Raw genomic sequence first — 23,663 nt, 5'->3', positions numbered from 1 at the left:
TCTTTCTACCTGTGTACTCCAAATGACCAGGTATCTAAGTGACTAAACTTGGTTCCCTCTGGAGGCTGGGCTCCCCAGAAGTGGTGGTGAGTCTCAAGGGCGATGGGACTTGCCCCCCACCCGCATTTGCTGATGACTGAAATCTTAATTTAAGCAAATAAGACCTTCCACTTCCATACTCAGAAGACTGAAATTATAGCACAAAGGACAAAAAATTCCTGTTCATAGTAGCGTGTAAATGACTGAAATAAGATCTATTCCAACACTGACAGAGGTGCGGAAGAGGGACACGTCTTCTAGTGGCATGAGATGAGACGCTGTGGTCCTAAAAGACCCATATTCCCAGTCTAGCCAATTTTTCCTGGGCTCTGTTTCCCCGAAATCCACTTCAGACCCAGAGAAAAAGCCGGGGCAGAGTTCCTGTTGTGAGCAATGGTGGTGGTGTTAGTTGCAGTGTGGACCATTCAATGGTTTCAGCTGCCTGAGATTTCACTTGAGGCTTCTGTGTAGACGTATTTCACAAATCTCTATGCTGCAAAATCACTCCCAAGCACTGAGTTCCTCAGAAGATGCTTACTATTCGTGGGCATGAACTCAGAGAACAAGCATGCATACACCAAGAGGGACAGACATAAATGTGAGGTTTCTTTAATTATACTGGTTCCCTAGTTAAATATACCAGACACAACTTCTGTGAGTTGTGTCAGAATCTTTTCCAGAGTGACAATAACTTTTTCCCTCTGACTCAACCTCTTCATCTTCTCTGCCTCCCTGCCAGCTGTGTGGGGATGGCCTCATCCCGAAGTCTGTTGACCAGGTTACGGGGACTTGGAAATCTCTTCAACCGGTGGAACACAGATTTCTCAGCCCTTTTAAAATGATCTAACCTACATACAACCGTGGTCAGAACAGTGACTCAGCCACCGAGAGGATATTTTTTTAACCCATGACAAATGTTTGAAAGCTAATTGTTCCCTCTCTTCCTAAATAGGACACTGGAAATTGCTGGAACACAGAGCTTACTGAACCACTCTAGAGAGTCCCTTACATTTAGATAGCTTTTAGTTGTCTTTAATGTGTTTCTCATTTATTGTCTCACTTTATTCAATGCCAGGAAAGTGGGTAGGGCAGGTGTCATTATTTTCATTCGACAGATCAAAAAGGTAAAACAAAACACAGCAAGGGGTTGCCTTTGGTCACAGAGTAAATTAGGAGCAGACTTGATCTAGAAGTGAGGTCAGCCTCTTTGGGTGGTCCTCTGACCCAGGCTTGATAGAATTTCAGAATTTTGTATCTAGGCCTGATGAGCTCACCTGAATCTCACTGAACCTGACCCGCAGGTGAGGTTTGGAGGCAACCCCCGCATCGGGAATATCAGTGGCCCTTCCTCCCTTCCAGGTAGAACAGGTGTAGATAAATGAGATGCAGTCTGGCTGTCCCTGTGCCAGGGACTAACGGGCAATAGGAACTAACCAGATTTGCATTTTTTCCTGTAGCCTTCTTAGGTTCTCAAACTGGTACTGGTAGTGAATAATATTCTTAAGATAACAAGTATTAGCAATGGATAAAATTTTCTGACTAGTTAAACATAACTAATTAGAAATCTAATGTATCCAGGTGCTTTTGGCTTAGAACATCACTCTTCACTTATACAGGGGACTTGCTAAAGGTCCTCTAGCAAGAGTGGCTGTGCCAGGATCTTTGTTCTGTCCCTCAGACATTGTTCTCTGTGCCTTGATCAATTCTTTTCAGTCATTCTGTGCGCTCTGTGAGTGTGTGTGAGAGTAAGAAGGAGGGGGTGTATATTTGTAAACTCTCTGCAGTACATCCAGTGGCTGGTTATTCCAGCAAAGGGCTTTGCTGTCTTGGCTACAAAATTTACTTTTTCTCCCCCATGCTATTCTGAAATTTTGTGTCTCAGATCATTGACTCCATTGGTTATATCAGTCTTGCCCTCCCCCTCCTCAAGAGAGAAACTGTTTATCTTTCTCAAGAAATTTTATGGTTTAGGTGGGAAAGATCTGGCTCCCTGCAGAGCCCTGAGAGGAAGATCCAAGAAAGAAAATAATCCTGTATTTCTGGCATTTCCTGGCTGCCCAAAGCATCCCTTTACAGCTGACATTGATAAAATTTCATCAAAGGCATTGGTCAATCAGGCTGCAGGTTTTTAAAACATTACTTACTATGTGAATCATATTAGCACTTAAGACATTGCATAGAAGGTGGCATATGCTGTTTGCATGTTCTCACATTCCTAAGAACTCAGTACAGGCCCTCCAGTAATTGAAAAGCAATTTTATTTTTTTTAAAGATTTTCTTTATTTATTCATGAGAGGCAGAGAGAGAGAGAGAGAGAGAGAGAGAGAGAGGCAGAGACACAGGCAGAGGGAGAAGCAGGCTCTATGCAGGAAGCCTGACGCGGACACGATCCCAATACTCCAGGACCACGCCCTGGGCCATAGGCGGTGCTAAACCACTGAGCCACCCAGGGTGCCCCTTGAAAAGCAATTTTAAAATAAAGTTTGACACTCCTGACAAAACCATTCTTGAACAAATAGACACCTCCTGTTCTTGTGGGATGACTCAACATTATAAAGATGTCCTTTTTCCTAAGTTAATTTAAATATTGAATGCAATACCAAAAAGCTTTTTTAGGCAAGTTGATATTAAAGTTCACGTGGGGAAAACAGAAATGCAAAAATAGCCAGAAAACACTTGAAAAACAACCAGAGATAAGAATATACTATAAATCCTCTGTAGTGAAAAGTGTGGGGGTCCCTGGCTGGCTTAGTCTACACAGGATGCCTGGAGTGGGGAAAAATAGTGAGTAGAAACAAGGTTTGTTTTAGGGGTGATGAAAATGTCCTAAAGTTAGATTGTGTAGAGATCCCTGGGTGGCGCAGCGGTTTGGCGCCTGCCTTTGGCCCAGGGCGCGATCCTGGAGACCCGGGATCGAATCCCACGTCGGGCTCCCGGTGCATTGAGCCTGCTTCTCCCTCTGCCTGTGTCTCTGCCTCTCTCTCTCTCTTTCTATCTCTCTATCATAAATTAAAAAAAAAAAAAAGATTGTGTTGATGCTTGTAGAATTCTGTGGCTCTATTAGACTCATTGAATTGTGTACTTGAATGAATTTTCTGGTGTATGAATTACATCTCAATAAAAATGCTAAATAAGGGACAAAGGACAATAGAAAAATGGAGAAGGTATTTTTCAAACATGAAAAAAAAAGTTCAGATTCACCCATAACTAGAGAAATGTAAATTAAACAACACTGAGAAACCACTTCTTACCTATGATACTGGCAAAAACAACGAAGTATGACAATACACTCCGTAGGCTGTGGGGTGACAGGCACTCCCACATGGTGCTAGTTGGAATGTAAACTGCAGAGAAAATTAGGCAATACCTACCAGAACTGCAAACGCAATGTGACCCAGGAACACCACGCCTAGGAAACTATCCTGCAGGCATACTTCCAGCAACGTGAAAATAGAAGCACACAAGGTTATCCAGTGCACTGTAGCGGTAATTACAAATCTAAATGCTCATTCTTAGGAGACAAGGTTATTACTTAGCCAACAAAAAGAATGAAATCTTGCCATTTGCAGTGATATGGATGGAGCTAGAGTGTCTCATGCTAATCGAAATAAGTCAGAGAAAGATAAATACCATACGATTTCATTCATGTGGAATTCAAGAAACAAAACATGATCAGAGGGGGAGGGGAAAAAGAGGGAAACAAAGGTAAGTGGCTCTTAACTATAGAGAATAAACTCAGGGGTGATGGAGGGAGGTGGACAGGGGGATGGGCTAGATGGGGGATGGGTACTAAGGAAGACATTTGTTATGATGAGCACCGGGTGGGGTGTTATATATGATGAATCACTGAATTCTAATCCTGAAGCTAATATTACCCTGTATGTTAACTAGAATTTAAGTAAAATTTTAAAAAAGAAAAATGACAGACTCATAAGGGACTGAGTAAGCTATAGTAGTTCATCTATAAAATAGAATACCAAGCAGTTCGTTTTTTAAGATTTTATTTATTTATTCATGATAGACAGAGAGAAAGAGGCAGAGACACAGGCAGAGGGAGAAGCAGGCTCCATGCAGGGAGCCTGATGTGGGACTCGATCCTGGGTCTCCAGGATCACACCCTGGGCTAAAGGTGGCACTAAACCGCTGAGCCACCCAGGGATCCCTAAGCAGTTCTATAAAAGAATGAAGATCTCCATAAAATTGATAGGGAATGATTTCTAGGATACACTGTTGAGTGAAAAACTAACATGTAAAAAAACATCTATAATATGATATGTAAGAAAGAAAGAATATAAAAATATAAATGTATTTTTCCCTTGTACAAGAAAAGTACAGAAGGAGAAACCAGAAACTAGAAAAGTTCCTGTTGTGGATTGAATTGTGATCCCATCCTCCTTCCCCACAGCCCCGAAAAGCTTTCCTGAAGTCCTAATCTCCAGTACATCAGAACGTGACTTTATTTGGGAACAGGGTCATTGCAAATATAATTAGTTAAGAAGTGATCATAGTGAAGTAGGATGGGCCTCTACGCCAATGTAAGGACTAGTGTCCTTTAAGGAAGATGGCCACGTGAGGAGAGAGACACCAAGGGGGAGCATCATGTGGAGATGAAGGTGGTGGTAAAGGTGATCTACCAGCCAAGGAACAAAAAGATTGCCCATAACCCACCGGAATGCTGGGAAGTGGCAAGGAAGGATTCAGAAGGGACCCGGGCCTGCAGACACTTTCACTTCAGACTCCTAACCTCCAGAACTGTGAGACAATAGGTTTCTGTCATTTTAAACCACTCAGTTTGTGGCACTTACAAAGTGGCAGCCCTAAGAAGTATACTAGTGGGGGTGGAGGGTGCGAAAGGGGGTGAAAGAAGGGAGGAATTAGAATGGGGTAGTGGATATGAGGAGGGAGCAACATTCTCTCTTTGGAAACCATAGTAATGTTTCAAATACTACCCAAAATTAAACTCAACCAGGATGGGGTGCCTGGGTGGCTCAGTCAGTTAAGCATCTGCCTTCGGCTCAGCTCAGGATCCCAGGGGCCTGGGATGGAGTCCTGCTGCAGACTCCCTGCCCAGTGAGGAGCCTGCTTCTCCTTATGCCCCTCCCCTTGCTCGAGCTCACTCGCTCTCTCTCGCTCTCTCTCGCTCTCTCTCTCTCTTTCTCAAATAAATAAAATCTTAAAACAAACAAACAAACAAACTTCAAAATCAACCAGGATGTGTGGGAACCCAACGTGGCACACAAACTATAAATTATGAACCTAACCGAATTCAAAGTGAATACACTAAAGGAAGCAATGAAGAAAAATAACCTAAGTAACTTGGCAAAAACTCTATTTTGATAGGAAACTGTGAGGTTAGGGCAGCCTGGGTGGCTCAGCGGTTTAGCGCCACCTTTAGCCCAGGGTGTGATCCTGGAGACCCAGGATTGAGTCCTATGTCAGGCTCCCTGCATGGAGCCTGCTTCTCCCTCTGCCTGTGTCTCTGCCTCTCTCTCTCTCTCTCTCTCTCTCTCTCTCTCTCTCTCTCTGTCTCTCATGAGTGAATAAATAAAATCTTAAAAAGAAAAAAAAAAGAAACTATAAGGTTAGAGGCACTGTATGTAAGTGCTGTCCCCCAATTCTTCTATTTGTTTCTGACAGTGGCCTGGATTAGTGACTCTGGAACTGCTGAAGGTATATACCAGGATTGAACAAATAGGTAAACATATTGCAGATGCCAGAAGTCACAATTCTCAAGGTCTGAGAAGGAAGTCACCACAAAGAAAAGGGGGAAGGCTGGAAGATGCTCTGCAATATTGTTTCAAGTTTGGAGGACTTGATCTCAGACTTCCAGCCTCCAGAACTGGAAGCAATAATTTTCTGCTGTTTATAATCCCCCAGACTGTGGTATTTTGTTATAGCAGCCAAATGGACTAAGACATTTTAAATAAAATTGATGCATTTAATATAACACTGTATGTTAACACACTGAAATTAAGATAAAAAAACTTGGAGATGCCTGGGTGGTTCAACCAGTTAAGTGTCAGACTCTTGGTTTCAGCTCAAGTCATGATCTCGGGGTCCTGGCATCAAGCCCTGCGTCTAGCTCCACGCTCAGCCCAGAGTCTGCTTGTCCCTCTCCCTCTGCTCCTCTCCTTGCTCGCTCACTCTCTCATAAATAAAATCTTAAAAGTTTAAAAAAAATACATTTTTCTCTTCTTCCATCACTATAAACAATATTCTTGGCTTCCTTCAGCACCCCTACTTTTTCTTCCAGCGGGCTTCCTCTCCTTCCTTTCTCTTAATCCTGTTCATCTGACTTTGAGTTTTGCATTTTGAAGATTCCTAATGGTTTCATTTTGTTCTGAAACCTTAATTGAGTTTCCCTTGTACTATCCATTGGTTAAACCAAGCAGCTGAAAATCAGTAAGCAACCATCATATTGTGGTGACCAGGTAAACAGTGTTCATACTAACTTACAATGTGTATGCACTATAATTAAAGTTTTTTTTTTTTGTGCAGCTTTCTGTTTTCCTGGAATTTCTCAATAGATTTCTTTTTTGTTTTTTCCACCAATTATCTTTATCATACTCCCAGTTATTTTCCAAACTTTTCCTAACTTAAGTATTCTATTAAGTTCCCATTTTCCCAGGGATCTCTTTTCTGGGATTCCTGGCTTCCTGCTCAGGTTGGAACTATTTGCTCAGGGAACCTCTGGGATCCCTTGCCCCCTTCCAAGATGGGCTACAGTATTTCCTAGGTCTTACTTCTTCCTCAATTTGCTCCCTCTATATATTCGAGAGCATACTTTTAAGTAAATTCATAAGAAAGGTTTTGAGTAGGGGTGCCTGGGTGGCTCAGTGGTTGAGCGTCTGCCTTTGGCTCTAGGCATTGTCCTGGCATCCTGGGATCAAGTCCCACACCGGACTCCTCTCTGGGAGCCTACTTCTACCTTTGCCTATGTCTCTGCCCCTCTCTCTGTCAGCATTAGACATTTTTCTTAAATTCTTCCTTTCATAATTTCTTCCATATTCTTCATTCTTTTTTCAGAAACTCAGAAGATAGGAGTTTGGACCTCCTTGATCGGCCTTCTATGTCTTTTCTTTTTCTCTCTGATAGTGTTTTGGTGTGTGTGTGTGTGTGTGTGTGTCTTAGGGTCTTCTTTTTGTGTCTTTTCATATTGGTTTTATTTTACTTTCTGGGAGATTTCCTGTATTTCTATATTCTAAAATCTATATTTCCATCTATTAAATATCTATCTCAGAAATCATATTATTAATTTCCAAGACCTCTTTGTTGTATTCTTCCTTTTTAAAATAGCACTCTGTTCTTGTTTTAAGGACATGATATCATCTCACGTTTTTCTGAGGGTATTATTTACAGATTTTTTAAAAAGTCTGTTCCCTGAATTACCTTTGTTTCCTCTGGAGTCAATTTTTCTGTTGGTTTAACTTTTTCATTCATGTAATTTGGACCAACAGTCCGATTACCCTCGGATTTCTGTTCATGTTTAAGAATGAGGGATCACTGGAGACCCGGGATCGAATCCCACATCGGGCTCCCAGTGCATGGAGCCTGCTTCTCCCTCTGCCTGTGTCTCTGCCTCTCTCTCTTTCTCTCTGACTATCATAAAAAAAAAAAATTTTTTTAAAAGAATGAGGGATCAGAAACTGTGTGAATGGAAGATGCCTGTCATCCAGCCAATGACTGAGCCAGAAGCCAGCTCTTCAGAGGATGGTCCCAAAATCCTCAGATCAAGACAACTCTAGAGATGCTCAACTCTGTTAGGAGATAACTTCTAATTATAAAAACAAAAATGTTTAGTGTTTTCCCAAGAGAACAGATCCTAGCTTCTGGGAGTTTTGTGTATGAGAGAGGAGAAAGGTGGTAGGATCGGCTGGTCAGCTCACCCTCCTCCCAGCCTGGCTTGGTGCAGTGGAAGTCTCCAGCCTGGGTTCAAGCTCTGGTCCCTGTCCTGAGAACCTCATTTGAGTGTCTGCAGTATCACAGGATTCAGACTTCCTCCAACTGCAGGTCCCACTAGGACATTACCCCCAATCTCCGCAAGCTCAGCTGGTAAAGGCTGATGCCAAGTGGTGTTCTCTGTGCGGCCCTAAGCCTGTGGAGCAGGGCAAGCTCTATAAATAGCAGCGGTGATTACAGAGTAACACTCCTTTTAAATGCTTGGACTTTATAGCTTTCCATTCAAAACAGTCCTGGCCCAGTGTTTAGTCTCTCTGGGGGGCAGCTGTAAAGGCCACCTTGTTTCACAGCTAAGGAGAGGTTACAAGGCAATTAAAATATTTTTGTCTCTTTTCTCTTTTGATGATTATTCCCATGCGGTGGCAGTCACAGGAGCAGTTCCTGCCTCCATTACCCACAGGGGAACTCGAGAACGTAGCGGCAGCCACAAGCCCTGAAGCTGAGCTAGAATTAGAGTTTCAGCTTTAACCCTTCTGTTGGTTTTCAGAGATTTAGAAGTAAAAGTCAGAAATGCTGGTGTCTTTAATAGAGCTAGGCGGGATCCCTGGGTGGCGCAGTGGTTTGGCGCCTGCCTTTGGCCCAGGGCACGATCCTGGAGACCCGGGATCGAATCCCACATCAGACTCCCGGTGCATGGAGCCTGCTTCTCCCTCTGCCTGTGTCTCTGCCTCTCTCTCTCTCTCTCTGTGACTATCATAAATAAATAAAATAAAAAAAAAAAATTTAATAGAGCTAGGCAACTGTCACTTACTCTCCAGGTGTGCTTTCCCCTTTAGAAATAGAGTAAATGCTTCTTGTACCCGAGTAATTAGATGCTCTGAACTCTGCATACGGCTTGGTCAGATAAATGTAGTAATTGCACAAATCATGTTCCAGCCACATGGAGGTATTTGGGTAAAGATACTGTCCACATCAATGAACTCTGAATTGTGACAAGCAATGATAACAATACTGGTCATAAAAACTATCATCATATGGAAAGAAGAGCTATCATGATCTTAAAATTGATCCTGACATGTACAGGATCTTCACAATGTTCAAAAATCCTATCAACTCCTCAGGGTAGGCTTGACTGGACATCATTATCACCTCAGAACACACAGAGGCCTGGAGAAGTCCTGGCACTAGTGAGTAACCAACACGTATTGGGCCCATCAGAAATCAACGTATTTCATGTAGTCCCTCCCCCTGGGGCCTGGTGGCCAGTGGGCAATAATCCATAGCACGGTCCTTGCCACCACCAACCCCTCAATTCCCTCTCTCAGAGCTGAGGTGATAGAGGCTCTGGTGTCTGAACCGGCCTGAGGAATGAATGATGAGGGGAGAAGGGGAGAAATGATTTGGAATAGTAACAATTCTCCAACTCAGCAGGAATAGATTCTGTAAAACCCTGTTCTTTCTCTTCTCCAACAAGAGCAATTATGAAAAATATTTCCAGGAAGGAAAATATTATGCAAATTAGTTATGACTAAATCATTGAAGAAAAATGCCAGCACTGTTTTTTGGACTCCAGGGTAGGCACAAAAGACCATTGGTGGTGATGTCAGTAGAATTGACACCTAGGACCAAAAGGACCAGGTCCAGATCCCTTGTGTTACAGGTGGCGACACTGAGGAAGCTGGGGTGAGGGGTGGGGCATAGTTAGTGAATTCTCCTGATGACTGGAGATGGCATTAGTAAGGTAGCCAGCAGAGAGCCAGGTACAAAGCAGGTACTTAAATGTCAGTTAGGAAAGTGTTCGGCTGAAAGCAACAAAAAGCTGGCTTTATAGGGTGTTTTTTTTTTTTTTCCTCACATGACAAGTTCATGGGTAGGCATAGTGGGCCTGGGTGTTCCTGAGCCTATATAAGAGAAGGAAGTCCTGCTCCTCAGGAGCCTATCTTCCCAGAGGCTGGGTGGGGTTCCGGGGACACAATGTGATGAGAGAAGGTGGGCCTTTTGGAAATCTCTAAACCAAACCAAAGATATTTAACTTAAAGGGGAAGAGCCCAGTGGAACACTGATCACTGTTGTATAGATGACAACCTAGATAGGTCCTATGCTGCCCAAGGGGTTAAAAATAAGATCAGGGAGGGGTGCCTAGCTGGCTCAGTCAGCAGAGCATGTGACTTTTGATCTTAGGGGTCATGAGTTCAAGCTCCACATTGGAGGTAGAGATTACTTTTAAAAAATGAATCATGGAGTGTAATTGTTGGATGACAAACCAATTCAACAGGAATAATCCTAATGATATGCACTTATGGAAACTACGGAGTTTCCTGGAGATATTCAAGTTAAGTAAGGAACTGGAGAGGAGTTTGTGTGTGGAGGAAGGTGGAGGAAGGGAAGGAAAGAGTAAGATGGAGAGATGATCTCCAAATTCCCTTTTGGAACAATTCATTTAACAAGTATCTGCTTGGTTTCTGCTGTGTTCCACACAGGAACCTTATTTTCCAAGTCATAAGATGGCCTGACATTTACAAAAACCTAATGGAGAGAACATGGTGTCTGATGAGTGTCATTTACTGATTGACTTCTCAGGAACCACTTGCCTTCTGGAGATCCCATTCCACCGCTCCCAGTGACCCCTCCCCAAACAGGCCTGTTTCCATTCAGGTTCCCAGAACCAGTGAATAGGACAATATGTGTAGTTCAGTGGCAGCGTTTTTTCCAGATACAGTGAAGTCTGGACTCAATATCTGTCCCATATGATGTCCAGATGTCTGAAAGGCAGCTAGGAAGTAGTGGTAGGTAGTGGGCAGCTCAGTCATTGATTGGCCATCATGTGAGACTCTCTGGCCCTCACTTCTCTCACCTGGAAAACGGGAGAGAAGATCATCTACCTCATATTGTTATTGTGAGCACATTATGTGCTTTGTACAGTGATCAGCCCTTAGTATGGATTCAACAGACGTGGCTCATTGAGTTCCTCTGTCTCAGCTCTGCCACTGATTTTATGTCACTTTTCCAGGCCTCAATTTCCTCTTGTGGTTCAGACTAGAAGAAGCCCTGTGATTTCTTCCAGCTCTGAACCTTCTGGTGCCCAAAACAAAATGGCTGCCAGGCTCTCCCAGCCTTCACTAGGAGGTGGGAGGTGGTCTCTGCCAGGAGGTGGCACCACTAATTCATGTTTCCAGCAGAGATGTGGGTTGACCATTTGTTAATCTCCCTTCAGCTTTGAAAAAGAGCCTGAAAATTGGCCTGCTTAGCAGCTGCCTCTAAACTGACTTTTTAAAATAAAATCATGGTGCTGGTGTTTCCTAAATGAGACTGGATTTTCCACTCTTGTTCCCAGCATATCAAAATTGTCTTCCTTTGGACAGTCATCAATATTTAGGAAAGGGGGTAAAGAGAGAACTCTGACGAAGCCAGCTTCGCCTTTGCTCCGAAGCAAAACTGCAGATACTAAGCATGTGCTATTGAATTGCACCCACCATTGGCCATTTGCATGCTGTTCGGAGGGCACAAATGGCCACTTATGCTGGCAATTGCCTAATTGCCACTCGGGAGATCACAGATAGAATTCTGCAGCCTCAGATCTCTGGCAGCAGCAAGGCTGGAGCGGCCCAGAAAATGTGGTTTTCTAGTCTTCTTGGGTTACGTGAACAGGATCAGTCTTGTGCAGTGCGAGCAGGACAGGAAAAGGACTTAAGGCCAACAGAGCCAAATTCCTAATTTTACCCAAGGGCAGTTCTGGATATGTAAAGTGAATTTAAGATGAAAATTCCTTCACTCTCTTCCTTCCTTTGACTTTTCTCAAGAGTTAAAGAACGGGAAGAAGGGAGAACGGAGATGGAAAAGAGGTGAGGGGGACAAAAAAGAGAAAGGTAGATTGCTTTTTGTGAAATAGTTAACTTTCAAATAGTTATCCTGCCTTTTCCCTCCTAATAACTTTTAGATTTAGAAGTGAACACATAACCAGATTAACTGATCGTTGCTTCTAGCTTGTCCTATCTATTTTGCACACGTATTTATTTGATTGGAGGCTGGAAAATTAGTGTGTTAAATCAGATTATCCTGCGGATTGGTCGTGACCTTTCGAATGTTAGGTTGTCAAAACTCTTCTCTGGTACCTGCCTTAAGAAAATTTAGGATGTATCCATTATGAAGAAGAAAACATTACTTTCAGATCCTATGAAAGATTTTTTTTTTTTTTTTTTTTTTTAGCATCCAAAAAAGATGATGATGATTGTGGGAAAGCAGAACAGTGTCTTCCCTGGTCTCTCTTATTAGAGCTAAACCGATTATTTTAGATTGCTGGAGAAATCGCATCACGCACCGTCAAGTCTCGTTGATGGTAGTGTAAATCTTGTTAAGCCAAGTCATTTTTCTTCATTACTAACTAACCAAGTACTTCGTAAGTGGCTTTGAAATTTACATTACAAACCCACATCTTTTTGGTCTTTCAAGGTTTAAGAGGCGGAATGGGACCAGTGGGTTGTCAGAATGATGGCTCTGCAGTGTCATACAGACGTCACTGGGGATTGTTGCTTCACTGGGTTGAGAAAGCAGGGGTTGGTAGGTCCCAGAACGTTCCCTCCTGCTCTTGCCCCCACACCATCTGCACAATGGGAGCAGGTGGCATGTGGGTGAGAAGGCGATCATGGTTTCATCTGTTGCTTATGGAAAGAGAATTTGCCTGTTGAGCTTTTGGCTTTCTCCTGGTCTAATGAATGAGTCCTGCTCTAAAATTATCCAGGCATCTTATGACTCTACCAACAAATGAACTCTATTAGAAGATTCTGCAGTGGCTTTTTAAAAATGTCTCAATAGCACACCCAGGCTTGGAAAAGGCAGTTCCTTTCTCCTGGTTGCTTTAAAGTCACGCTTCCAGTGTGTTCATGCCTCTTGTGACAGCCCACGAAAGGCAGAGAGTTTTCTATTTTGAGAAGCAAACCCAGACAGATTTCTGGCAAACTGAAAGATGCTTTAGGTCTTATTTCCTTCTTCAAGACTTCCCCCACAGTATCAAATAGGGATTAGGGGGCCAATCCTGCAGGCTCTTGTGAGGGGTTGTGCTTTATTAAAAATCCATGCAAGGTGGGAAGAGACCAACATTTTTTTGGAAACACACTATGAAGGAGACATTTAGCACATGACATGAGTTATCTCGTTTAATCCTCAGTACAGTGTATGAAGAAGGCTCTGTTATCCCAGTCCTGAGAAGAGGAAACAGGTTCAGAGAGAAGGACTAACTTGTTCTGAGCCACAGTGTTTCTAGGTACTAGAAGGGGGAGCTGGAACCTAGGTTTGTCTGACCAGCCCTGTGCTTTTATGATGTTCCACATAGGTTGGCTTGCTTTAGAAGTGCAGAATGTGACTTGTCAATCGAGTCTGTAGACTTACTATGTGCTAAGCATGGCTTGAGGTTAGGACCCTGCACAGGGGTAGGAGGAGAGGCCCTGCCTGAACCAGGACACAGGGGCTGAAAGAGTGGGTACCAGGATCGGCTGGAGGAAACACCAACAGCCCCATAAGTGATGCAGGGCGGGCCCTGAGGTGGGGAAGGAGCCTTCAGCCTTGGTACCGGGGTTCCATCCACACAGGACATTACTGCTGATGGACTCAGGGCAGCCGGAAGTGGGGGAAGATGGTCTCCTCTGGTCAAAACTGCAAAAGGCCCAGATAAGCAGTGGCCAGAAGGCTGGGAAGGAAACACTGCAAAGTCAATCTGCTGAAGCAGGTTTTAGACTCATTTGAATGTCTTGTGGGCCTCAAAGCAATGAAGTGCTGGACAGCCTCTGGAGGCTTTTGAGGTTGAACCTTCACATCTCTGTTTCAACCTAGTTGCTGTGAGACCTTGTCCCTGAATGTCCCCATCTCTAATAATAACTGCCTCAGAGGGTTATCATAAGGATCCAATGAGATCATTCACAAGATGTACTTTGCACAGTGCCAGCATGATGTCAGTGTTCTACACACATCTTCTTTAGGATTTTGCTTTTTAGGTACCTCTCCCCCGGGCATTTCTGCACTGGTCATCTCTGTCTCCCCTCAGCCTGAGACCATACCCTGGGCTCTCTCACCTTCATACCAAAACAACAAAACAGAACACACACTCCCTCAACTACTTGGTGGTGCTACCGTCCTAATTTTCCTGTGGCACCTCCAATCTTCCTTTTTAAAAAATTATTGAGTTACAACTGACATATAACATTTCTTCAATCTTCTTGAAAGAGGACTCATAGGCTGCTAGTCCCCAAACGTAGGGACATGGGTTTTGCATATTTCTGTATCCCCGGTGTCTGTCCTAGTGCCTGGCACATTGTTGGCACTCAAATATTTGCTGAATAAATGCATGAAAGTCTTCATTTCCTCGTTATACTCTCCCAACTGATACCCTTGCGATCTAGCTTCTGTTCTTGCCACTCACTCTTCATAGACTTCTCTTTCCATAATTGCCTCTGACTTGATTACCAAAGCCAGGGGGTGTGTTTCTATCCTCTTCTCTCTGAGTTCTCTCCAGCCAATTCAAGTCTTTAAAACAAGCTTCCACTTTGCAGTAAATAGTAAATGCAAAAGTACTCTAAGGGGGCACAGACAGGCTAGGCTCTCCAGTTCTTAGTCATCCACTCAGTCAGCAGTATCCTTTGAAGTCTTCCGAGGTCACCTCTCTTTGATGGGGGTGAGTGGCAGAAGACAGTGAACATCCCGGAAGCCATCTTCCCTGATCTCAACAGCTGGAAACAATCTCTTCCTGCCCTGACATGCTGTACTAAGCTTTATCTGTGCTTCTCTAATGGAACTCTCTCTTTCTATTTTGAGTTATGGTATTTATAACCATATCTGTGGCACCTGCTATGTGTGTACCCTTTGAGGGCAGGAACCAGGCTTTTTCTCATCCTCCCATCCTGCTCAGCCTCTAGCCTAGGGTCATACAAATGAAACAACTGAAAGAATTGTAAAAAGAAGAGGAGACCTTGGGGAACTCTGAAAACCTTGCCTGTGGAGAGTTTTACAACAAGCTTGTTCACTCATGTTAGACTTAGTAAAACCCTTCGATGTACTCAGCCCTGGCCTGGGTGCAGTAGAGGGGGTGAAATAGAGCAGAGAACTAGCTTCTAATCTAGATGTGACAAGCAGATGTATATGCAACCAAGTTAAATAGCAATTCAAAAATGCAAGAAAAAAAAGCCATGAACGGTGTGGAACGAACAGAACAAACACATATTCAAATAATTATTATTGAGTAGCAACTGTGTGCCCTCTGGGTGGTATAGCACTGAATAGACTAGGAGGAGGGGGCAGTGATGAGGGGTGGTTTTGGAAGGGGGTAAGAATTATGCTGAACTCTTGATTATTCCATTTCATTTTCCACAGTACAGGATAGGTATGTCCTGGCATTAGTTCCAGGCGACAAGCTGTGGGTATTCAGCACTGCCCTCTCTCGTGCCCAGATGATTCCAGTGCAGTAGATAGTTAAGAGTGAGAGCTCTAGGTCAGCAGGACCTGAGCCTGAGTCTTGACTACCATTGTGGCTTTAGCAGGTCGCTTTCTCTCTTTCCCCCTAAATCCTTCCACTATGACAGAAAAACAAAAATGCTTATCTCTCAGGTATTATATACATACATACTGAGCACTCACTATGTGCAAGAAACCGTTCTGGACGTCAGGGATCGAGCCATGAACAAAACAGCTGTGTTGGTTGCCCACGTGCACCATGAAGAAGGAGATATATGTGAACTGCTAACTAAGTACAGTGTTTGGCACCCAGCAATTGCTCTATAAATAGTCATCATCGTTATCCCAAGCATCTCATGGGGCTGAGTTCTCACCAAGTAGGCCCTATTTGGTTTCCAACCTACTTTCTGAAGTCTTCCCTACCCTTACCACACAGTCACTGCACTGTCCTCTATAGTCGGGAACTTTACTCTTGCAACTGGTGTCTAATCACAAGCTGTTGTATGATTTTATTGACACTCAGCTTGATTGGGCCATGTTGAGCCTGGGGAAAAGGAACCTATGTGAAGGTAGACAGGGAAGGATGCTAGCTCAGCATCACCTTGGAAAGACAGGCCAGGAAGAAAGACAGATCCTGGCTGGCCTCAGACCGAATGGGACGGTGGGAGTCTTTTCTAAATATACCCAACATTCAGCCAGGGCTTGGTCTGGACCTGCACACAATAGCCACAGTGGCAGTCTGACTCCACGCCAGGTTTTAGGAGAGAGACAAGGAACATCCAGCAGTGTTGCAGGCTGGTGGCCCAGGGACGCATGGTATCTGATCTGGCAGGTGCTGTCCTGGAGTAACAGGAGTTCAGTCCACACTCCAGTATTTTTAAAATATCTAAATGTCACTGCTTTCCCATAGAAAAGATTTCTAAAATGTAACCAGAACAAATGCTAATTGTAATTAAGTTAGAACCTCTCCTAGCAGTGTGAACCACAGGTGGGCTCAAGAGGAAGCAAGTGTGCCCTGAATGCCTGCCTCTTTCAGGGCTTTTCTTGGCTGATGTGAAAGACTCATTCCCTGTTGATGGTGAAGTTTTACTCCTGACTCTCTAGGCCCTTCCCCAAGGTCTCTACTCCTGCTGCTCCTGTAGTGGTGCTGGGCCATCAAGAAAACAAACCGGGATTGTTCTACTTCTTTGTAATCTGATTTGTTCTGGGTCTACTCTAGTTCTCATATATTCCAGAAACCAGGTGACCTGATCTTTCATCTCACCTCTTTCACGTTAAAGGTAATTGATTCTATATTCATCATTTGACCCATTCAGCTCAAATCTTGGTCTGATTGTTTCACAATAGGCTATGTTCAGCGTGCATGCATGTATGTGTCTGTGCGCGTGTGCCTGTTGATTAAAATGTGGACCATACCGGTAATTCAGGGTATCCCAGGATGTCAATGAAAACCTGTTGAGAAATGCCATGTATCTGGAATGTCACCACATGTCCTGAAATCCTGAATTTGTCACATCACCTCTCAAGACCTGAGTTATCTTCTCTGCAAAATGGAGTTGGTGTCCTTCCTATGATTTTACTTACCATTCATTTCTTCCCCAAAAGAGATCTTTCATCAGCCTCTGCCTCTCCAAGCTCTCTGCTCCTACTCCAATCCTAACACAATTACCGCATATCTTCATACTATCATCAGAGTCTCCTTTCTGGCCTCCCAAACTCCCCTGCTCCCCCCTGCTTACCCCTTCCATGCCCATCTCATTCTGAAAATGATATTCAGGCTTGTCTAAGCACATAAGCTCCAGGAGTGCCTGGATGGTGCAGTTGGTTGAGCATCTCACTCCCAGTTTCAGCTCAGGTTGTGATCTCAGGGTTGTGAGAACAAGCTCCACATTGTGCTCTGTGCTCTGCACACAGTCTGCTTGACATTCTCTCCCTCTGTCTCAGCCCCCTTGCTTATGCTCTCACTTCCTTTCTCTCTCTCTCTCTCTTTCAAATAAATAAATATTTAAAAAGGGAAAAAAAAGCACATATGCTCCATGGGGGCAGGGATCTCATCCATTTAGTTCACTGCTGTTGTTCCCACTGTTCAGAGCAATGTTTAGTGCCTTATGGGTGCTTATGCTGGTTAATTGTATGTGTCGACCTGGCTTGGCTGTGGTGCCCTGTTGCTTGCTCAAACACCAGTGATATGAAGGTATTTTTTAGATGAGATTAACATTTAAATCAAGGATGCCTGGGTGGCTCAGTGGTTGAGCGTGTGCCTTTAGCTCAGGGTATGATCCTGGAGTCCTGGGATCGAGTGCGGCATCCAGCTCCCTACATGGAGCCTGCTTCTCCCTCTGCCTGTGTTTCTGCCTCACTCTGTGTGTCTCTCATGAATAAATAAATAAAATCTTTTTTTAAAATAAAAAAAAATACATTTAAATCAGTACTAATTTCAGGAAAGCAGATCACTCTCCATAATATGGGTGGGCATCATCCAATCAGTTGAAGGCCTTAAGAGAAAAGACTGAGGTACCCAGAAGAGGAAGGAATTCTGTCCCAGAATCAAGACTTCAACATCAACTCCTGCCAGAATTTCTAGCCTCCTGGCTGGCTTGCAAATTTCAGACTTGGCAGCCCCCACAGTTGTATAAACCAACTCTATAATCAATCAATCTCTATAGATAGATATGTGTGTGTATGCACACACAAATCCTGTTGATTCTATTTCTCTGGAGACTCCTAATATACCAAAACTAAAGATTTATCAATTCTTACAAAAATGATTTTGTCTTATACAACAAAACATTGTTTCATGCTAAAAACAAAACAAAAACAAAAACCCTCTCAGAATACATTAAACTCGGGCAGCCTGGGTGGCTCAGCAGTTTAGCGCCGCCTTCAGGCCAAGGTGTGATCCTGGAGACCCCGGGATCAAGTCCCACGTCAGGCTCAGGCTCCCTGCATGGAGCCTGCTTCTCTCTCTGCCTGTGTCCCTGCCTCTCTCTCTGTGTCTCTCATGAATAAAAAAAAAAAAAAAAAAAAAAAAATACATTGAACTCTGAAAACTCAGGAAGTGAAATAAAACTAATTTTGTCTAATCCAAGGATTCCTTAAGCATTTTAGAGGACAGACCACAGGCCCCTTCACACTGGAATGTTTTCTATCCTCCCAAGGGGCACTGGTGATCCTTTGGAAAGCAATGAGAGAAAGGCTGGGATTAGCTTCCAGCCATCATGCAGGCAGGCAAGGCCCTTCACCATCAGGCTCCCAACAGTTTTTCCGACCTCCTTTCTCTTCTTCCTTTTTTATATTATACCACCATCTCTCTTTCTCTACCTCTGTTTCTCCAAATACTCTATATCAAAACTTCAAAAGACTGTCATTCTTTATTATTTTCCATGTCTGGGCTACTGCTTTTTCTTCTGCCTCAAATATCCTTTTGTGGCCCTCCACCCGCTTATAACTCAGTCTCTACCTGTTGAACACATGTTCATCTATTCAGACCTATTTCAGATGTCTCTTTCTCCAGGAAGCCTTCCTGGGGGTCCCAGCCCTCACCTCTCCCCCAGAGTAAGCCCTCCATCCTGTGCTTTGGCAGCTCTGTTAGCACACTTGTCCAGCTGTGTTATAGTTACTTGTTTACATACTTGTCTCCTCTACCAGTGTAAGAGAGTACACAGAGCAAGAATTATTCATCACGGTAGCACCTGTGGCTATAATTCTGTTCAAAGGAATGAATAAGGGGATGGACATTTCTTAGTTCAAAAACTTCCAAAGTTTTCCCAAGACTCAACAGAGCATTTAAACTTCCCTGACTGATTAGGTGACTGGGTGGTTTAGTCAGTTAAGCATCTGACTCTTGGTTTCTGCTTGGGTCATGATCTCATGAGTCTTGAGATTGAGCCCAATGGGTGGGCTCTGTGCTCAGGAGGGAGTCTGCTTGACACTTCTTTCCCTCTGCCTCCCTCCCACCCATGTCTGCTCCCGTGCTCTCATAAATAAATAAATAAATAAATAAATCTTTAGTTTCCCTGACTGTTAAGACCCTCCACCCATCTCTACCAACCCTCTGCCTTCCTCCTAACTCCTTCCCAGCATGCAATGTCCACATCCATCAGCACACCAGAGATAGTGCATGGTCACTCCTAAAATCATCCATTTGTTAGCACAACAGCTCCTTTCTGGAAGTTAAGTAAATTAAGCCATTTGCCTTTTACACCTTATTGTGAATTATCATAACGTTGCCTTTCTCTCAAAAATAAAGTCTGAGGACAAGGGATACTCAAACTATTTGTGGTTCTGACTTATGACAACTTACTCTAAAAAGAGGTGGGAATCAGCTTTTCCAAGCAGATGGGTATATTTGTTCTTACCTAAAATTTCCTGGCTAGCAATGTATCCATGGGACTCCTTTACCACCTCTGAACTCGACCTTCAGGGAAGAAGCTCCCATTTGCTGCTAGAGAATGATGAGACGGTATGACTAGGGTCCTAATCCCACTTTTTAATAAAGATTATATTTATTTGTTTATTTGAGAGAGAGAGACAGTAGAGCTAGAGAGAGAGTGCACAAGCTGGAGGGAGGGGCAGGAGAGGGAGAAGCAGGAGCCCAACGTGCTGCTCAATCGCCAGATCCCAGGATCATGACCTGAGCCGAAGGCAGATGTTTAACCCATTGGGATACTCAGGTGCCTCCCTAATCCCAGTTCTGCCACTTATTAGCTGTGTGACCTCAGGCAGCCACCTAACTTCAAATCCCTTCTCTGAAAAATGGGGATCGTAAGGATTGTGCTTATTTTACAGAGTTGTGATGTCTAGATGAGTAAATGAGAAGCGCTTGGTGGGGTGCCTGGCACGTGGTGTGCGTTGTATGTATTAGCGTCTGTTCTCCTTGTCCTCTGCCACAGCACCAGACACTTATAAGACCCTCTTTGAATGTCAGTTGAAGAGGAGGGACACATTTTTTTAAATAATTTTTTTAAAGATTTTATTAATTTATTCATGAGAAACAGAGAGAGAGAGAGGCAAAGACACAGGCAGAGGGAGAAGCAGGCTCCATGCAGGGATCCCAATGTAGGACTCGATCCTGGGTCTCCAGGATCACACCTTGGGCCAAAGGCAGGCGCTAAACCACTGAGCCACCCAGGGATCCCAAGGGACACATTTTTGAACAATGGAAGCGACACTTTGGAGATGTCCTGGATGTGATGCATTTATTCATTTCTCTATTAATTCAGCATTCAATGAGATGCTGCTATGCACCAAGCAGGCCAGCCAGATAGACATCATCCTGACCTCAAGGGCCCAAAGGTCTAGAGGGAGGCAAGTATACAAACATCACAAATCGGACAACACATGTGATGGAATCAAGAGATTAAGGAAGAGGAAGGAGAAGACAGTGATCTCACAAAGAAGACAGATTCAAGCTGAGACCTGGGGGATGAGTACCAGCTGGGGTGCTGGGTAAGGAACTGATGGGAGGGAGAGAGGGCAGACAAGCCTGTGCCAGCATGGAGCTTGCACACCTCTGGCTGGGGGGGGGGGGGGGGACCTCTCTTCTCTTGCCTGAGATCAGATGGAAGGCTGTTCCTTTCTTAGGGGCCCATAGAGATGGGGTCCCAAAACCCCATCCTTCTTGCCCTGTGGAACCAAAGTGGGAGTACTGAAGATTTCCCATCCTTGGGGGACATCCATTTGCCCATTGCCAAGGGCCCCAGCTCCCAAGCCCTAAGCAGAAGATGGAGTTGGATTCACCTCCTTCCCCCTCTCCTGCCCCTGGCCCTCTGCAACCTGCTTTCCTACTACCAGGGGAAAGGGGAGCCCTTCTCCTGTGGGGCTCCCTCCCTCTCTCACCTGCCTGGGGAGCTGGCGCCAGAAGGGAACCAGTGGAGCCTGCAGAGGTTTTTCTAGGACAAAAGCACGAAGACACCAGGGAGTGTACTTCTGCCCATTAGGGGCCTCTGGCGGGGCGCTCTGTCTGCAGCTCATCAAGCAGCCTTTGTTACCTGCTGCTGGGGGATTATTGACCCAATAGGCTCTTCTGCTAAGGTTATCGGTTTAAAATTCCTACCTGGCCTGAGGGCTGTGCTTTTCTGTGCTTGGTCCCACCACCAGACGTGAGATCTGCATGTGTGAATCCATTAGGGGACAGCGTTTCTTCCTTCAATTCATGTGGGGCCTTCACTTTGAAAAGCTAAATCCGGGCTTGCAAATCGAGCCGGTAGGTAACTGTCATCGTCCTGACAACAAAGCTCATTGCTCTTGCGGTGAAACGCCAGACATATTTTGAGAGTCAGGCCCATGGCTTCTTGGAACCAAGCTGCTCTCTGCTCACTCCTACCTCCCACAATGATTCACTGGTGAGAATCCTCACATGTCAGATTTTCACTGCAGTATTATTAAGTGCATAGTACAGGACTATTTGAGTTGCTTCCAGAAGTAATCGCTCTCTACTCACATCCCCACCTGCCACAGAATCACAGCAAATAAACAAAGAAGATGCACTGGGGCCTTTAGATGAGGTAACCACCATGAAGATCTGAGTCCCCAGCCCGCTGCAAGGTGACAGAAACAGGAGGACCCAGAGAGCTTTTGGCAAGAAACCTGGAGGACCCTAGTATAAAAGTCTAACAGCTGTTCTTGGGTGGCAACAATGACATCAGAGAACTACTGTGTTAATACTCTTTTCTTCCCCCGTTTCTCTGTTTACTCACCTATTTTTTTTAACCAGTTTGTCTCCATATTGCCTCCTCTGAAAAGTAGGAGTTGTACTAATCATGCCTCCTCCCCAGGGATCCTGAGATGACAGTCACATGTGACTGTAGACAGAGACTGGGGGGGAGAGCAGTCATAGTTTGGGGGTGTTTTTAAAGCGGGGGGATGCCCACAAGGGTCCTTCCAGAGCAGGGGTGGGTAGGTGGTGCTGGGAACAGGCTTTGCAGACAGAGAAATCTGTTTATCTTCACACTCCGGAGAGGCAATCACTCTTCCCGTGACAGCAGAGAGTACTGTAGCGAGCACATTCCAGGAGCAGAGATGTGTGGGCTCCTTGGCCAAGTGGCCTTCTCCTAATCAGCAGTGGGTCTCGATGAGATAAAATGGGGTGAGAGCAGCAGGAAGCCTGTTCCATCTTTCCCCCTCGGTCTTCAGAAGAAACTTTGATCAAAGGAGAAGTGGTATTTGTGAAGAGCCGAGAAAACTTGAAAGAAAGTCACAGTGGACATGGATATTTGTTTATATTTGTCTGGGTTCTGGGGCAGTCTGGCCTGCAGCTATGCAGCAGGCCTGCCCTTTCTTCAGCCCTCCACCTCTCACACCACCCATTCCCCCAAACGGATAGCTTTTTTCTAAAAGTTAAAAAAATTTCTTATAATTCTGTAACTTTTCCAAGCACCTAATACCCTAGTGATTTTAAGGGCTAAGGGGGAGCTGTGATGGTTTATCTAGATTTTATGGCTTTTAAGTATCTAAAAAATATCTATAAAGACAGATACCCTCAGTAATGTTCTTTGAGACTCAGAAAGGAAGACGTGTGGACACAAACTGGATAGAAACCAAATGCACGCACATGTGTGTGTGTGTCTGTGTGTGTTGGAGGGTATTTTTCCAGATCAAAGAGTTTCATTTGGTGTCCTTCCTTCTCTCCTCTCTCCTTCCCCTCCCCCCTTCATCCCAGATCTGTTTGAAAAGGACTCAGATCTCTTTTCCCACACACAGACTGACCTGATAGTAGAGGAATGAGTGGGGGAGGGGTGTGGAGTGTAGCCAGTTCAGCACCCCTGGTCTCTGATCTAAAGGAGATCCTGGTAAAAGGAGACTGTGAGCAATCACTGTACACTGGGGAGGTGCAAAAACTAAAAGCAAATGCCCCACTTTGATTTTAAGGACAAAACAGGAGTAGCAGCTTTTACTGTTTCACCCAAGACCACTAATAGTTGCCATGTATTGAGTGTTTATGTGCCAGGCTTTGTGTTAAGTATGTTCCAGGCATTGTGTTAAGCACAATGCATGAATTAGCTCATTTAATGCTGCTGACAATTCTGGGTGATAGATATGATCCCTGACTTCCAGATGAGGAAATGGAGGTAGAGGGGTACTGACTGGCCCAAGGCTGCGTAGCTAGTAGAGCCAGTGTTCACACTTGGGTCTGTCTCACGCCAAAAACTGAGCTCTTGGCCACTATGTAATACATGTTTTGGGATGGTAATGTAGATAGAAATCCAGTGCAGGGACTCTTCTGACAAGAGTCGGGCCCTATACTGTCCCCTACAATGCAAACAGAATTAATAACATCTGTTAGT

General features: G+C 44.4%; 1 long non-coding RNA gene across 1 annotated transcript; it reads left to right on the top strand.

Moving 5' to 3' along the window:
* Positions 1 to 3,482: 3,482 nt before the first annotated feature.
* LOC140623168 (uncharacterized) lies at positions 3,483 to 5,986 on the top strand. Its single transcript, XR_012022830.1, has 2 exons — positions 3,483 to 3,744; positions 5,677 to 5,986. It is a non-coding gene; the product is annotated as an uncharacterized lncRNA (long non-coding RNA).
* The last annotated feature ends 17,677 nt before the right edge of the window (positions 5,987 to 23,663 follow it).

The sequence above is a fragment of the Canis lupus genome, chromosome 32 (genome assembly GCF_048164855.1).
Source record: "Canis lupus baileyi chromosome 32, mCanLup2.hap1, whole genome shotgun sequence".
NCBI lineage: Eukaryota > Metazoa > Chordata > Mammalia > Carnivora > Canidae > Canis > Canis lupus.
The sequence above is the reverse complement of the archived record's forward strand: the minus strand, read 5'-3'. Positions and strand labels throughout refer to the sequence as shown.